Here is an 11960-nt window from a genome sequence, read left to right on the forward strand (position 1 = left end):
GAGAGAATACATGTATGCATACTTGGGTACCAAAATTTATCTTACCTAACAGTGAACTTAAAAGAAAAAGAGGCAGGAGTGAATAAGAAAATGGACAGATTAAGGATAGTGGTCAGAATCAAAACACTCTTTAAGGAAGCAGCAGGATTTTTAAAAAGAAAAAATATAAAAGAATAGGATGGAGGGAAATACACAATCAGTAATCATAACTGAATGTGAATAGAATGAACTCACTCATAAAACAGAAAATAGCAGAATGGATTAGAAACCAGAATCCACTATGTTGTTTATAAGAAACACTTAAAAACAGAAAGATACACATAGAGTTAAAATTAAAACCTGGAATAGGATTTATTATGCTTAGTTTTAAAAAAGATAGAGGTAGCAATCATCTGAGACAAAAATAAAAACAGACATAAAGATAATCAGAAACTAGCAAAAAAAAATCAGTGAATTAATATCAATAATACTGAAACATGCACCAGAAGGCACAGAATTGAAGAATTAAGTGAGTTACGGGAGAAAATAGTAAAACTACTATCTGTGTAGACAGACACAGACATATGTAAAAGTATATAATCAATACCGTCTATAAACAATACTATTGAGCACCTCAAAGTACCCATCTCAGACATTAATGAATCTAACTATAAATTAAACAAGAAAAAACATTAGATGAAGAGAAATTTAGAAAAATTAGATATGATTGACATCTGGAGAATAAAAAATGTACCAATTTTTTTTAAATTTTATTTTATTTAATAATAACTTTGTATTGACAGAACCCATGCCAGGGTAATTTTTTACAACATTATCCCTTGCACTCGCTTATGTTTCGTTTTTTTCCCCTCCCTAACCCTCCACCCCCCCCCCCCCAAGATGGCAAGCAGTCCTATATATGTTAAATATGTTGCAGTATATCCTAGATACAATACATATTTGCAGAATCGAACAGTTCTCCTGTTGCACAGGGAGAATTGGATTCAGAAGGTAAAAATAACTTGGGAAGAAAATCAAAAATGCAAATAGTTCACATTCGTTTCCCAGTGTTCCTTCTTTGGGTGTAGCTGTTTCTGTCCATCATTTATCCATTGAAACTCAGTTAGGTCTCTTTGTCATAGAAATCCATTTCCATCAGAATACTTCCTCATACAATATCGTTGTCGAAGTGTATAATGATCTCCTGGTTCTGCTCATCTCACTTAGCATCAGTCCATGTAGGTCTCTCCAAGCCTCTCTGTATTCATCCTGCTGGTCATTCCTTACAGAGCAATAATATTCCATAACATTCATATACCACAATTTACCCAGCCATTCTCCAATTGATGGGCATCCATTCATTTTCCAGTTTCTAGCCACTACAAACAGGGCTGCCACAAACATTTTGGCAAAATGTACCAATTTCTTAGTTGCTTATGGCACTTTCACAAAAAGTAGTTTATAAAAACTTCCCCAACAAGTGTAGTAAAGCAGAAATATCAAATACAACTTTTTCAGGTGTATTTAATACAATAAAAATTCAGTGATTAAAAATTCATTGGAAACAATGATCTAATACTGAAGAATGAGTGAGATCTTATTCTCAGGTCCTTTTCCAACTCTCAAGGACAAATTATGGAAGCAATAATTTTATTAAAGATGATGATAAAAATGAGACAACATACCAAAATTTGTGGGATACAGTCAAAGCAACTATTTAAAAGAATATATCTCTAAATACATTAGTAGAAGAGAAAAAAATCAGATCAATGATTGATCAAGTCAGGCAACTAAAAAAAAAAATAGAAAAACAACAAATTAAAATTTTTCAATAAAATAGAAATCCCAAAAATCAAAGGAGAGATTAACAAAATTGAAAGTTAAGCCAAAAAAAAAAAAAAAATAGAACTAATAAACTAGGAACTGTGTCGGGGCTGGAGGGTAGGGGAGGGGGAGATAAACCATTGACTAATTTGATTTTCTTTTTTAAAAAGGACAACCAAATTACTAATATCACAAATTAAAAAGGTGAATTACAATAAATGAAAATGACATTAAAGTAATTATTAAAAGCAATTTTGCCCAACTATATGCCAGTAAACCTGACAATCTAAATGAAATGGAAGAATATGCACATTGCTTAATGTAAAATGTAAATTGCTCAAATTAACAAGAAGAAATAGAACACTTAGATAATCTAATATTAGAGAAAGAAATTTCACAAGCTTCCAAAGGAGAGGCCCAGGGAACAAGACCAGATAGATTTACGAGCAAATTTTGCCAAACTTTTAAAGAACAAATAATTCCAATGCTATATAAACTATTAGAAAAAAAAAAAAAAACTAGGTAAAGAAGTTCTATCAAATTCCTTCTATATGACACAACATTTTGATATCCAAACTAGAGGGAGAAGAAAGATAGAGGGAAAGAAATGAAGAAGGAAAAAAACTATAGACCAATTTTCCTTATTATTAAGAAATTTTAAATAAAATACTAGAAAGCAAATTACAAAAAATATGACAAAGATCATGCTATGATTGGATAGGATTTCTATCGGTAAAGTAGGACTGTTTCAATATTAGAAAAATTATAAACAACTGACCATATCAATAACAAAAACAACAAATTATATATTTCAATAGATTCAGGAAAAGCTTTTAACAAAATACAACACCCATGCTATTTAAAACATTAGAAAGCATGGAAATAAATGGAGCTTTTCTTAAAATAATAAATCGTATCTATCAAAATATAAGAGCAAGCAGCTGCAGTGAGGACAAATTAGAAGCCTTTTCAATGATATCAATGGTGAAACAAAGATATTCGTTATCACCCTTATTGAATATGTACAGAAATATTGTACTAAAAATGCTAGCTATAGCAGTAAGATGGGAGGAAAATTGAGGGGGGAAAATATGTAATGAAGAAACAAAACTATCACTTTTTGCAGATGAAATGATACTATACTTAGAAAACTCTAGAGAGTCAACTAAAAAATTATTTGAAGCAATTAACTTCAGCAAAGTTGTAAGATATAAAATAAACTCACAACAAATCCTCATCCTTTCTATTTATTACCAACAAACCCCAGTGGGAAAAGATAGAAAAATTCCATTAAAATAATTGTAGACAGTATAAAATAACTGGAGAAATATAAATTTCTTATGGATAGGCAGAGCCAATATAATACTACCTAAATAAATTTATTTATTCAATGGTGTACTAATCAAACTATCAATTACTTTATAGAGCTAGAAAAAGTTATAAAATTAACCTGGAGGAACAAAAGATCAAGAATATCAAAGGAATCAATGAAAAAGTACAAAAAAAAAAAAGATTAAGATTATTACATCTAAATTAAAATGCTCATTACAATTATCCAAACAATTTGGTACTGAATAAGAAATAAAAAGGTTTATAGAATGGAATAGATTAGGTATAATATACAGAAGCAAATGAGCACAGTGATCTTGTGTTTTGATAAACCCAGTGATTCTAGCTATTAGGTCAAGAACTAACTATTTGACATAAACTGCTGGTAAAATTGAAAAGTAGTTTGACAGAAACTTGGCATAGACCAACAATTCACACTATACACCAAAATAAACTCAAAATGGGTACATGATTTAAACATAAAAGGTGATATAATAAGTAAATTAGAAGAAAATGGAAGAAATCTATCAGACCTATGGTTAGGGGAAGAGTTCATGATTAAGGAAGAAATAGAGAAATAAATGAGAAGTAAAATGGATAACTTTATTTACATAAAATTATAAAGTTTTTGCACAAACACAACATAGCTAAAATTAGAAGAAAAATAGGAAACTTGGTGGGGAGAGTTTCAGCAAGCTTATCTAATAAAGTTCTCACTTCTCAAATACGTAGAGAATGAATTCATTTTATAAGAATGAGAACCATTTCACAATTGGTAAATAATCAAGAGATATGAACTGCCAGTTTTCAGAAGTAGAAATCAAAGTTATCAATATCATATGAAAACATGTTCTAAATCACTAATACTTGGAGAAATATAAATACAAGTTAAAACAACTCTGAGATATCATCACATACTCATTAGAGTGGAAAAAACAAATATTGGAGGAGATGTCGGACCCATCTGTACAAAAATATAGTAGATTTTTGTGATGGCAAAGAATTGGAAACTAAGGGAATGCACAAACCTGGGAAATGGCTAAATAAATTATAGTTTATGAATGTGATGCGATACTATTATGCTGTAAGAAATTATGAAGACATGGAAATTCATGGTTTTATTTTGAATTTTCTATGTTTAGTGTTTAATGTATTGTGTGCATGGAAATGTTCTTTTTTTTGGTCTTATATTTACATTCAAAATGAATTTCAATAAATTTTTAAATTCTCTTTGGAAAAAGGAGAACACACCTGTCAGATTGGCTAAAATGACAGGAAAGATAATGACAAATGCTGGAAGGGATGTGGGAAAACTGGGACACTGATACATTGTTGGTGGAATTGTGAATGGATCCAGTCATTTTGGAGAGCAATTTCAAACTCTGCCCAAAGGATTATCAAACTGTTCATATCCCTTGACCCAGCAGTGTTTCTACTGGGTTTATATCCCCAAGAGATCTTAAAGGAGGGAAAGGGACCCACATGTACAAAAATGTTTCTGGCAGCTCTTTTTGTGGTGAAAAGAAATTGGAAACTGAGTGGATGCCCATCAATTGGAGAATGGCTGAATAAATTGTGATATATGAATGTTACGGAATATTATTATTCTACAAGAAATGACCAACAGAGTGATTTTAGCGAGACCTGGAGAGACTTACAGGAACTGATGCTGAGTGAAGTGAGTATTAGCAAGAAAACACTGTCCACAACAACAAGACTATACAATGATCAATTTTTATGGACGTGGCTCTCGTCAACAATGAGTTGATCCAATGGTCTTGTGATGGAAAGAGCCATCTCAGCCAGAGAGAGAACTGTGGGAACTGAACATGGATCACAACATGGTATTTTCACTCTTTTTATTGTTGTTTGCTTGCATATTGTTTTCTTTCTCATTTTTTTCTGTTTTTGATCTGATTTTTTTTGGAGCAGCATGATATTTGTGGAAATATGTATAGAGAAACTGCACATATTCTATATATATTGGATCACTTGTCAACTGTGGGAATAGGTGGGAGAAGAGAGGGAAAAATTAGAACACAGGGTTTTGTAAGAATGAATGTTGAAAATTATCCATCTGTATATTTTGAAAATAAACAGCTTTAATTTAAAAAAAGAGAGATAAGCAATTGGGGGGGGGGAGTGCGGGGAAAGGGAAGGAGAAGAGAAGAAGAAATTTAGGAAAACCTGGGTAACCCCGTATGAATTGTTGCAAAATGAATTAAGAAAAATAAAGAAAATAATTTATACAATAACAGCAATATAATATGCAGTTGTGAAAGACTTAGCAACTCTGATCAGTGTAATGATCCCCCACAATTCCAAAAAATTTAATGATATAAAATGTTATCTATCTGCAGATAGAGAACTAATAGATTCAGGAGGCAGACTATATTTTTCTTCTTTCTTTTTCTTATTCTGTCCTCCACCTCCTCCCCAGAAAATGACAAGTGCAGAAATATGTTTTGCATGATTTCATGTGTATTAGTGGCATTGCAAATCTTGCCTTCTCAATGGGTAAGATAGGATTTAGAGGAAGGGAGAAAAATTGGAAATGAAAATATAAATTAATCCTAATTTTAATAAAAGCAAGGGTAAAATTATCAGCCACCTTGGAAATCTTCATACAGAAGCTGAATGGCAATTTAATCACATGCTATGCACACTCTATACCAAGATGAGGTCAAAATGGGTTCATAGTTTAGACAAAGGATGTACTGGACACAAATTAGGAGAGCAAGGAATAGTTTACCTGTCAGATCTTTAGAGAAAGGAAGAATTTATGTTCAAACAAAATCTAGAGAACATTGCAAAATAGATAATTTTGATTACATTAAATTGAAAAGGATTTGCACAAACAAAATCAATGCTGCCAAGATTAGAAGGGAAGCAGAAAAGTGGAAAACAATTTTTACAGTCAGTGTTTCTGATAATGGCCTCATTTCTAAAAATAGAGAACTCAGGCAAATTTATAAGAGTACAAGTCATTCTCCAATTCACAAATGGTCAAAAGATATAAATCTGTAATTTTAAGATGAAAAAATTAATACTATCTATAATCATATGAAAAAATATTCTAAATCACTATTGATAAGAGAAATATAAATTAAAACTCCCTCACACCTATCAGATTGGCTAAGATGACAGGAAAAGAAAATGATAAATGTTGGAAGGGATATGGGAAAACCAGGACACTGATGCACTATTGGAGTGGACTGATCCAACCATTCTGGAGAGCAATTTGGAATATACCCAATGGGCTATAAAACTGTGCATACTCTTTGATCAATGTCCCAAAGGGATCATAAAAAAGGGGAAAGGACCCACACGTGCAAAAATGTTTGTGGCAGCCCTATTTGTGGTGGCAAAGCACTGAGAATTGAGGGGATGCCCATCAATTGGGGAATGGCTGAATCAGTTATGGTATATGAATGTAATGGAATATTATTGTTCTTTAAGAAATGATGAACAGAAAAGCCTGGAAGGATTTACAGGAACTGATGTTGATGAAGTGAACAGAACTAGAACATTGTACACAGTAAGAATAAGTTAGCATGATGATTGACTATGACAAATTAGCTCTTCTCAGCAATACAGTGATCCAAGACAGTTCCAATAAATTTGTGATGGAAAATGCCATCCACATCCAGAGAAAGAACTATAGAGGCTGAAAGCAGATCAGAGCTTTTCACTTTTTTTTCTGTCTTGTAGTTTTCCCCTTTTTTTCTTTCACAACATGACAAATATGGAACCCTCCTCTTATTACTACTACTACTCTACTCCTCCTTCTATTTCTCCCTCTCTTGCTTTTCCTGCTATTCCTCCTACTCCATCCAGAAATTAGACAACATGAATCTCCTCCCCTCATTTCATAGCCAGTCCCTGCCCCAAAGGAGCTTCCATTTTAGAAGGGGGAAGCTAACTGAGCAGGACTGACGACAAAGAACAAGGATTCTTTTCAAATCCTAGGCCAGGACCCTGATTACAAAAGTCAGTCCCTGCCCACAATGAGTTTATATTCTTTAGGAGGAAAATAACCTCTTGATTATCCTTTGATGTCCTTGTGAGTTTCAATTTTCTAACTTAAGTTTCATTTCTCCCGTTTAATTTTCATAAGTATGGAAACCAAATAAATGCCCATCCATTTCTCACAATTTCTCCCTTTTTTTCTTTTTTAATAATTTGGTTTCCACATTCTTTTCTAGCCCCTGAAATTTAGCTAATGCTTTTTTTTATACCCCACTTCATAAAAGTCTATTAACCCCTGCACAGATCTCCTTACATAGGATGGATAATTAATCCCTGAATTCTCTGCTAATTTTTCTGAAAAAATTACTAGAAGTGAAACTACCTCCAATTGTAACACATTTCCTCCTTTTGCAAAAAAAAAAATAAGAGTTATCAGGTTCAATGACTTGCCTAGGATTTAGCAACAATTAAGTGGCAGTGTGTGATTTTTCCCATTCTACAGCTGGTTTCCTATCCATGATGCTCAGCTGCCTCTAAGGAATTCATTTACCAGTAAATAACATCAATAGTACAGTGGACTGTTCTTTCTTGGACTGACAGCAGCACGCTCTTCCCCAAATAATTTAGATTGGATTTATGATACAAAAGTGGGTTGGGTTTCCTACTGTTGAAAACCTGCTTTATTGTTAGAGGTAACAGAGCCAAATAAATGAGTCCAGTGGCCCAGAGGTGACTTTGTGTCATAGAATCTTGGCAAACCAAAGGTCATGCTTTTTGATGCTGCAACATTGACAGGAAAACTAAAGATTCCAAACCTTTTTAGGAGACGGCTTTCCCACACAATAGCATTTATTCAAGGAGCCCCTGACACTTTGCCCCTTGATATTTTCAGTCACTAAGCATTTTATGTTCCATGGGACATAAACTGGATTTGAATCCAGTGGAATCTTAGAGATAGGTCCAGATAAGGCACTTTATTGTACCTTATAGGAGGCAGCTTTTGCCAAGTGGATGTAACAGAGAAGCACTAAGAGTTCTGGATCTAGAATCAGAAGGCTTGAATTTGAATTCTTGTTCTAATTATTAATTATTAATGTTCTAATTATTAGCCACATCTCCCTTTCAAGAAGCAGTGTGATTGAAGAGTATTTGTCTTTGACTTAGAAGGAGCCTAGCAAATACTGCTTTGGTTGTAAGTATACCACAGACAGCCAGATAAAATAAGTGGATATCTTGGGACTCAATTATGCAAGTTCCTACTTTCATTCAGACCCCTTTCAGAGGGCTGCACTACCCCATTTCTCCCAGAAATTTGCTGGTAGAACCTGGTGACACTGTTTCCTGGGTACCCCTCGTGGCATCAGAACACCCTGCCTTCCCACAATTACTTTCACTCCTTCAGATGGTCTGATGATGAATGGAGGTGTGTGGATTAGCAGGCTCCTGGACCTGTTTGCAAGCTATATGATAATAATGCTGGCTCCCAAAGAAATGCCAGTCTTGCTGTCACCATTGCCTTCTGAAAAAGAAAACAGCATTGGATCAAAATCAAGGTCATTCAGTTCACTCCTACAAACTTCCAAAATGAAAATGTCATGAGTCACATTGATTTAGAATTTTAAGGTTTGCAAAATATTTTACTTATTGTCATTTTATTCTCAAAATAATCCTATAAGGTGTTTATCATCATTCCCATTTTACAGATGGTAAAACTAAGGCACAGAACTGTTAGAAGACTTACCCAGGCTAACATTTCTTGTATATGGTCCCTTTTTATTATTTCATACCCCAGATTATTACAGTTCTCTGCTGGCTGGTCTCTCTCCTCCAAATTTCCCTCACTCCAATCCATACTCCATTTAGCTATAATCTTCCTAAAGCACAGGTCTGATAAATGTTATTTCCCTGCCCCCCACTCAATAAACTCCCATGATATCATCTCCAGAATCAGATATAAAACTCTTGGTTTATTCAAAGCCCTTTGTAACCTGGTCTTCCTTTTTCCAGTCTTTTTATATTTCTCTACTCTGTGATCCAGTGACACGAGTCCTTGCTATGTTTTGCTAATAATACACAATTCTCTGGATTCCAGGCTATCCCCCATGATGGAGATGATTTCCCTCCTCATCTCCATTTCTTCACTTCTTTGACTTCCTTTTAGTCCCAGCTAAAATCATCCCTTCTGTAAGAAACCTTTCCTGATTTCCCCTTAATGTCAGCACCTTCCCTCTTATATCATCCTTTATTTATCCTGTCTATAACTTGTACAGTTGTTTCCATGTAATTTCCTCCACTGGATTGTAAACTCCTTGATGGCAGGGATTTGGTTTTGATTTGCCTTTGCCTTTTCTTGTATCCTCAACCTTTATCCCAATACCTGGTGCTTCAACAATGCTTGCTGACTCTTGTTCACAATGGTCACACAACTTAGATAAGTATCTACCAGGATTCCCGATTCTAGGTCCAGCACTGTCTTGCCTTAGTGGTTCATTAGAGGCAGAACATCAGCCTGCCATTTACCTTGCTGTTTCAGTGTTCTGTGAAGAGCAGGTGTTTAATTCCTGGAAGGAAGCTGTCTTTAAGACTAGATATGACCCTGAGGTCCCTTCCATTTGTGATACTGTGAGCCTAACATTTCCAAAGATCCATTTTTGGGGCATTTGTAGATTACTCAATTGTTTTAGTCTGACTGTGTTTTCTTGGCAAAGATACTAAAGGGGCTGGCTATTTCCTTTTCTGGATCACCCACTTAAAGTTGAGAAAACTGAGGCAAATGGGGTTAAATGATTTACTTGCTTAGGATCACACAGCTAGTAATTGTCTGAGGCTGAATTTAAATTCAGGTCTTTCTGACTCCAGGCCAGTCGTTCTATATACTGCATCCCCCAATTGCCCTGACCTTAATGGTACCTCTTCTATTTTCACCTACAAACATCTCGTTTCACAACTGCCTAAAAGTCATGTCAACTAAGACATTGAATGAGAGGGAATTTTATTTAGAAAATTTCACAATACCCCTAGAAATAATGGGAGGTAGTTTGGCCAGTTGCAAAACCAAGAATGGGAATAGCTGCTTGCTGTTAAGACCTGAGTGCCCTGAATAAAGTCCCATTCCTAGGGTGAATTCTTCTAGATGATGGCAGTAAGTCACATGAGCACTGGAACCTGATTCACAATAGCAGAAGTTCCTTACCCAGGGTCAATGAACTTATGTTTTTTCTATTTTAACAACTTCACTTCCTTTGTAATACTATTTTATTTTATGCATTTAAAAACATGATTCATGAAAGGATCCATAGATTTCAGCAGTTTGAGATTATAGGGGATCCCCAAAAATCAAGAGATTTGGTAGCACAATGGGAAAAGATCAACTGGGAATAAAGAGCTTGGTCTCAGCTCTATCACTAATCAGTTATTGTCTTCTGGGGCTCTAGTTTTCTCATTTGTAAAAGGAGGGGGTTCACAAAGGGCTATCCAACTCTGCATACCCTTGGATCTCTACTGAGCCTGTATCCCAGAGAGATCTTAAAGGAGGGAAAGGGACCCATGTGCAAAAATGTCTGTAGCTCTTTGTAGTGGTCAGAAACTGGAAACTGAGTGGATGCCTGTCAGTTGGAGAATGGCTGAACAAGTGATAGTATATGAAGGTTGTGGAATATTATTGTTCTGTAAGAAAGGACCAGGGGGAGGATTTCAGAAAGATCTGGAGAGACTTAGATGAACTGATGCTAAATGAAATGAGCAGAACCAGGAAATCACTGTAGTCGGCAACAAGACTGTACAATGATCAGTTCTGATGAACACAGCTCTCTTCAACAATGAGGTGATTCAGAACAGTTCCAATGGTGTTGGGATGGAGAGAGCCATCTATATCCGGAGAGAGGATGGTAGGAACCGAGTGGGGATCACAACATAGAATTTTTATTTTTTGTTTTTGTTTGGTTGCATTTTGTTTTCTTTCCCTTTTTTTCCTTTTGGATCTGATTTTTCTTGTGCAGCATGATAAATGTGGAAATATGTGTAGAAGAATTAACTGCACGTTTAACATATATTGGATCATTTGCTGTCTAGAGGAGGGGTTGCGGGGAAGGGGGAATGATTTGGAAAACAAGGTTTTGCAAGGGTGGATGTGAAACTGTCTTTGCATATGTTTTGAAAATAAAAAGCTTCATTTTTTCTAAAGAGAGAGAGATTATACTTGTAAAGTGAACAAAACAGTGAAAGACACAATAAAAGTGTTTCGTAAATATTTTTTTAAAGGAGGAGGTTGAACGAGAGGATCCTAGTCAGTCTCTTTGAACTCTAACATGCTGGGGATTGTCACGCTGGGTTTACACACACACACACACACACACACACACACACACACACACACACGCTTCATCCCTTCCCAGGTAAAACAGATTCCCTAGTCTTGGGTGGTACGAGTAGATGCCGGGTCCATTACTCCTGCTCTAACGGTCAATCAATTAGCATTTATTTAGCCCCGACCCTCTGTGCCAGAGCTGGAGATACAAAGAAAGACAAAATTGCACCCACCCCCCCACCCCCAATCTAGGCCGGAGCTTTGGAGGCGCAACAACAATACCGGGTCAGAGGAGATTGTGACAGAGCTGTCCGCTCGGGGAGGCCTGGGCCAGGGAGAAAGGCAGAAGGAGGGCTTGGGCCTGCGGCCCGGGGACGGAGAAAGACCGGCACAATGCGGGCGTAGGGGCTAGGGAAGGGAGAGCGCGGGAGAAGAGCCAAGGAAAGGAAGGGTGGGGGGGCGTGGCCCCGGCCTGCGGGACCCCCTAAGCGGCGCGCACCCCCAGCACTCGGCTTGTCAGTGCTCCCGCTTCGGCGGGCATGGGGTGGACAGG

The sequence above is a fragment of the Antechinus flavipes genome, chromosome 1 (genome assembly GCF_016432865.1).
Source record: "Antechinus flavipes isolate AdamAnt ecotype Samford, QLD, Australia chromosome 1, AdamAnt_v2, whole genome shotgun sequence".
In the NCBI taxonomy this organism is placed as follows: Eukaryota; Metazoa; Chordata; class Mammalia; order Dasyuromorphia; family Dasyuridae; genus Antechinus; species Antechinus flavipes.